The sequence below is a fragment of the Triticum urartu genome, chromosome 7, assembly GCF_003073215.2.
Source record: "Triticum urartu cultivar G1812 chromosome 7, Tu2.1, whole genome shotgun sequence".
NCBI classification, from domain to species: Eukaryota; Viridiplantae; Streptophyta; class Magnoliopsida; order Poales; family Poaceae; genus Triticum; species Triticum urartu.
Genome location: NC_053028.1, coordinates 59,628,309 through 59,635,093, shown reverse-complemented (window position 1 = coordinate 59,635,093; position 6,785 = coordinate 59,628,309). Strand labels below are relative to the sequence as shown.

General features: G+C 45.5%; 1 protein-coding gene across 1 annotated transcript in view; it reads right to left on the bottom strand.

The window, feature by feature from the left end:
• Positions 1 to 6,480: 6,480 nt before the first annotated feature.
• Positions 6,481 to 6,785, bottom strand: part of LOC125526033 (ATP synthase subunit 9, mitochondrial) — an 831-nt gene continuing 526 nt past the window's right edge. Inside the window, exon 1 of the mRNA XM_048691060.1 lies at positions 6,481 to 6,785. This exon is cut by the window's right edge and continues 526 nt beyond it. The gene's annotated coding sequence lies outside the window, so the exon portion shown is untranslated.

Here is a 6,785-nt window from a genome sequence, read left to right as displayed (position 1 = left end):
CTTACTTCTTTCGAGAGAAACTCTTTCTCCAGAAAGGATCCGTTCTTGGCAACAAAGATCTTGCCTTCAGATCTTAGGTAGAAGGTATACCCAATAGTTTCTTTAGGGTATCCTATGAAGACGCATTTTTCTGACTTGGGTTCGAGCTTTTCAGGTTGAAGTTTCTTGACATAAGCATCGCATCCCCAAACTTTTAGAAACGACAGCTTAGGTTTCTTCCCAAACCATAATTCATACGGTGTCATCTCAACGGATTTAGACGGTGCCCTATTTAAAGTGAATGTAGCTGTCTCTAGAGCGTATCCCCAAAATGATAGCGGTAAATCTGTAAGAGACATCATAGATCGCACCATATCCAATAGAGTGCGATTACGACGTTCGGACACACCGTTACGTTGAGGTGTTCCAGGCGGCGTGAGTTGTGAAACGATTCCACATTTCCTTAAGTGTGTGCCAAATTCGTGACTTAAATATTCTCCTCCACAATCTGATCGTAAGAACTTTATTTTTCGGTCACGTTGATTCTCTACCTCATTCTGAAATTCCTTGAACTTTTCAAAGGTCTCAGACTTGTGTTTCATCAAGTAGACATACCCATATCTACTCAAGTCATCCGTGAGAGTGAGAACATAACGATATCCTCCGCGAGCCTCAACACTCATTGGACCGCACACATCAGTATCTATGATTTCCAATAAGTTGGTTGCTCGCTCCATTGTTCCGAAGAACGGAGTCTTGGTCATTTTGCCCATGAGGCATGGTTCGCATGTGTCAAATGATTCATAATCGAGAGACTCTAAAAGTCCATCAGCATGGAGCTTCTTCATGCGCTTGACACCAATGTGACCAAGGCGGCAGTGCCACAAGTATGTGGGACTATCGTTATCAACTTTACACCTTTTGGCATTCACACTATGAATATGTGTATTATCACGTACGAGATTCATTAAGAATAAACCATTGACCATCGGAGCATGACCATAAAACATATCACTCATATAAATAGAACAACCATTATTCTCGGATTTAAATGAGTAGCCATCTCGTATTAAATGAGATCCAGATACAATGTTCATGCTCAAACTTGGCACCAAATAACAATTATTGAGGTTTAAAACTAATCCCGTAGGTAAATGTAGAAGCAGCGTGCCGACGGCGATCACATCGATCTTGGAACCATTCCCGACGCGCATTGTCACCTCGTCCTTCGCCAGTCTCCGCTTATTCCGCAGCTCCTGTTTTGAGTTACAAATATGAGCAACGGCACCGGTATCAAATACCCAGGAGCTACTACGAGCACTGGTAAGGTACACATCAATTACATCTATATCACATATACCTTTAGTGTTGCCGGCCTTCTTGTCCGCTAAGTATTTGGGGCAGTTCCACTTCCAGTGACCCTTCCCTTTGCAATAAAAGCACTCAGTCTCAGGCTTGGGTCCATGCTTTGACTTCTTCCCGGCAACTTGCTTACCGGGCGCGGCAACATCCTTGCCGTCCTTCTTGAAGTTCTTCTTACCCTTGCCTTTCTTGAACTTAGTGGTTTTATTGACCATCAACACTTGATGTTCCTTTTTGATTTCAACCTCTGCTGATTTCAGCATAGCAAATACCTCAGGAATGGTCTTTACCATCCCCTGCATATTGTAGTTCATCACAAAGCTCTTGTAGCTAGGTGGGAGCGACTGAAGGATTCTGTCAATGACCGCCTCGTCTGGGAGGTTAATCTCCAGTTGAGTCAAGCGGTTGTGCAACCCAGACATCTTGAGTATGTGTTCACTGACAGAACTATTTTCCTCCATCTTACAACTGTAGAACTTGTCGGAGACTTCATATCTCTCGACCCGGGCATGAGATTGGAAAACCATTTTCATCTCTTCGAACATCTCATATGCTCCGTGTTGCTCAAAGCGCTTTTGGAGCCCCGGTTCTAAGCTGTAAAGCATGCCGCACTGAACGAGGGAGTAATCATCAGCACGTTGCTGCCAAGCGTTCATAACATCTTGGTTCTCCGGGACGGGTGCATTACCTAGCGGTGCTTCTAGGACATATTGTTTCCTGGCAGCTATGAGGATGATCCTCAGGTTCCGGACCCAGTCCGTATAGTTGCTGCCATCATCTTTCAGGTTGGTTTTCTCTAGGAACGCGTTGAAGTTCATGTTGACATTAGCATGGGCCATTTGATTTACAAGACATATTGCAAAGATTTTAGACTAAGTTCATGATAATTAAGTTCATCTAATCAAATTATATAATGAACTCCCACTCAGATTAGACATCCCTCTAGTCATCTAAGTGAAACATGATCCGATGCAACTAGGCCGTGTCCGATCATCACGTGAGACGGACTAGTCAACATCGGTGAACATCTCCATGTTGATCGTATCTTCTATACGACTCATGCTCGACCTTTCGGTCCTCCGTGTTCCGAGGCCATGTCTGTACATGCTAGGCTCGTCAAGATAACCTAAGTGTTTTGCGTGTGTAAATCTGTCTTACACCCGTTGTATGTGAACGTTGGAATCTATCACACCCGATCATCATGTGGTGCTTCGAAACAACGAACTGTCGCAATGGTGCACAGTTAGGGGGAACACTTTCTTGAAATTTATTATGAGGGATCATCTTATTTACTACCGTCGTTCTAAGTAAACAAGATGCAAAACATGATCAACATCACATGCAATCAAATAATAATAGTGACATGATATGGCCAATATCACATAGCTCCTTTGATCTCCATCTTGGGGCTCCATGATCATCTTGTCACCGGCATGACACCATGATATCCATCATCATGATCTCCATCATCGTGTCTCCATGAAGTTGCTCGCCAACTATTACTTCTACTATGGCTAACACGTTTAGCAATAAAGTAAAGTAATTTACATGGCGTTTCCATTGACATGCAGGTCATAAAAGAATAATGACAACTCCTATGGCTTCTGCCGGTTGTCATACTCATCGACATGCAAGTCATGATTCCTATTACATGAACATGATCTCATACATCACATATATATCATTCATCATTCATCACAACTTTGGCCATATCATATCACAAAGCACTTGCTGCAAAAACAAGTTAGACGTCCTCTAATTGTTGTTGCAAGTTTTCGCGGCTGAAATAGGATTCTAGCAAGAACGTTTTCTTACCTACGTAAAAGCCACAACGTGATTTGTCAACTTCTATTTACCCTTCATAAGGACCCTTTTCATCGAATCCGATCCAACTAAAGTGGGAGAGACAGACACCCGCCAGCCACCTTATGCAACTAGTGCATGTCAGTCGATGGAACCGGTCTCACGTAAGCGTACGTGTAAGGTTGGTCCGGGCCGCTTCATCCCACAATACCGCTGAAGCAAAATAAGACTAGTAGCGGCAAGAAAGTTGACAACATCTACGCCCACAACAATTGTGTTCTACTCGTGCAAAGAGAACTACGCATAGACCTAGCTCATGATGCCACTGTTGGGGAACGTTGCAGAAAACAAAAAATTTCCTACGGTTTCACCAAGATCCATCTATGAGTTCATCTAGCAACGAGTATTCAGATTGCATCTACATACCTTTGTAGATCGCGAGCGGAAGCGTTCAAAGAACGGGGATGAGGGAGTCGTACTCGACGTGATCCAAATCACCGGAGATCCTAGCGCCGAACGGACGGCACCTCCGCGTTCAACACACGTACGGTCAGCGTTACGCCTCCTCCATCTTGATCCAGCAAGGGGAAGGAGAGGTTGAGGAAGATGGCTCCAGCAGCAGCACGACGGCGTGGTGGTGATGGACCAGCAGTGCTCCGGCAGGGCTTCGCCAAGCTTGTGATGGAGGAGGAGAGGTGTTGGGGAGGGGAGGGGCTGCGCCTTGGATGTGTCCAGCAGCCATCCCCTCGCCCCTCTATTTATAGGGGAAGGGAGAAGGGGGGCCGGCCCCTCTAGATGAGATCTAGAGGGGGGCGGCGGCCAAGGGGAGGGGGCTTGCCCCCCAAGCAAGGGGGCGCCCCCTCAAGGTTTCCCCCAACCCTAGGCGCATGGGCCCTAGGGGGGAGTGGCGCCCCAGCCCACTTTGGGCTGGTTCCCTTCCTCATACAGCCCATAAGGCCCTCCGGGAGAGGTGGCCCCTCCCGGTGGACCCCCGGAACCCCTCCGATGGCCCCAGCACAATACCGATATGCCCCCGAACCTTTCCGGTGACCGTATGACAACTTCCCATATATAAATCTTTACCTCCGGACCATTCCGGAACTCCTCGTGACGTCCGGGATCTCATCCGGGACTCCGAACAACATTCGGTAATCACATACAAGTCTTCCTAATAACCCTAGCGTCACCGAACCTTAAGTGTGTAGACCCTACGGGTTCGGGAGACATGCAGACATGACCGAGACGACTCTCCGGTCAATAACCAACAGCGGGATCTGGATACCCATGTTGGCTCCCACATGCTCCTCGATGATCTCATCGGATGAACCACGATGTCGAGGATTCAATTAATCCCGTATGCAATTCCCTTTGTCAATCGGTATTTTACTTGCCCGAGATTCGATCGTCGGTATCCCAATACCTCGTTCAATCTCGTTACCGGAAAGTCACTTTACTCGTACCGTAATGCATGATCCCATGATCAAACACTTTGATCACATTGAGCTCATTATGATGATGCATTACCGAGTGGGCCCGGTGATACCTCTCCATCATACGGAGTGACAAATCCCAGTCTCGATCCGTGTCAACCCAACAGACACTTTCGGAGATACCCGTAGTATACCTTTATAGTCACCCAGTTACGTTGTAACGTTTGGCACACCCAAAGCACTCCTACAGTATCCGGGAGTTACACGATCTCATGCTCTAAGGAAAAGGTACTTGACATTGGAAAAGCTCTAGCAAACGAATTATACGATCTTGTGCTTATGCTTAGGATTGGGTCTTGTCCATCACATCATTCTCCTAATGATGTGATCTCGTTATCAATGACATCCAATGTCCATAGTCAGGAAACCATGACTATCAGTTGATCAACGAGCTAGTCAACTAGAGGCTTACTAGGGACATGTTGGTGTCTATGTATTCACACATGTATTGCGATTTCCGGATAACACAATTATAGCATGAATAAAAGACAATTATCATGAACAAGGAAATATAATAATAACGCTTTTATTATTGCCTCTAGGGCATATTTCCAACACCCTTTACCCCTCCCGAGTCTATCGTATCCATAGTTTCAGTGGGTATCGAACTGCGAAGCGAGGAAGCTATTTCAATTGAACGGGCTTACTTTATTACTTGGTTCTTTTGTAGAACAACCTTGGTATGAAGCTAGACGATTCAAACTATATAAGCATAAGAAATTCAAACTAGACATTTCGACCTTCATCCCACCCGAGAAATAATAAGCAAAGATCTCGTAAGTCGGGCATAGAGAAAGCGACTCCTAAGATTGAGGGGGATAGGATACTATCTCCTAGCGCATATATGAAACGATAGCTGGTTTTCTACCAGGGGGCTTTTTATTGTAATTTTTACAATTAGTAGTTCTTGCTTTCATAAACTCATAGTTAGTGTAGTTTGGTGTAGTCTTTTTTTCCGGGACGAACTGGATTCGAACCAGATAAGAGTCGTGCGTTCCCTTCTTTCCAAGCGTCCCTTTGGTTTCGCAGTTCCTGAAGAGAGGCAACCTCTATCTCTTTCTCTACATCTGCGGGCCGGTAGCCCGGCCAACTAACTCTTCAAATGAAGCCCTTTATCTTTCTAACGAAAAAGAGAATGATGATGATGGCTACCATTCATTCCTCTAAAATGTTTTAGTCATGTTTTTGGTAGCATACCGATCCTTCCATGTTTCCAGAATAGCATTTATCTGTCTGGAGTCCTGCGACTCCAAACGAAGTTTTAGTTCTATCAAATCCTCCAAGCAATTGATATTCTTTGCATTACTATGCATGATTTGCTCTATTCGATCTTGATATCCTGGCAGATTCACAGGATCTGAAAGGACACCATCGGGAAAAGGCTTTTGCGATCCTAAATAAAATAGTAATGCCCAATTCAAACTGGTATTTAATTGGAGCATACCCAGAACGGCGTCCTTAGCATTACTATCGGGATCGTCAGCTGTTGGCGGAGCTAGATATTTTTCTCGGATTTCAGGTAGGGTTCTAGCCATACTTCTTCGGAAGAGCGCGCCCTCAAGTTGTTGGTGGAATGGATTTGCTTCGGCCGGAGTAGAGTGGAAATCTACTGACGGACGAGGCTCTTGCTCTACGCGCGGCTGTTCTTGCTCGAGTTGCTCATGCTCGGGCGGCTGTTCGTTAAGGTCAAAGTTATATCTATTCATGAATGAGACCAGGACCCCTGCCTTGGAGGTTTCCTCCTCCAAACGCGGAGGAGTTTCAAGCCCCCCTGTGCCCACGGTTGCACATCGCTCCTGCCCCCAGAGGGCCGGTACCATTTCTTCAATCAGCGTGGCACCATATATCAAAACATATTGTAAAAGTGACAGAATCACTTCAAGTAGTGCTTGCCTAACCTGATCTGTCACGATCAAGGAGGGATCTACTACTAAAGCAGCTATCACAATGATAACTATGAAAAGTCCCCCCCCCCATTGATAAAAACCAGAATCAGATGATAGATCAAGTATTACCGAAATTTGATTTCCTTTTCGTGCCATATGTCGCTTAGACTTTACTTTTCCCCCCCTCTGCCCTTTCAAAAGTGGTTACTCCCGATCCGAAGCACCCCTTTTCCATTCATAGAGAGATCCAATCGTCAAAATCAAT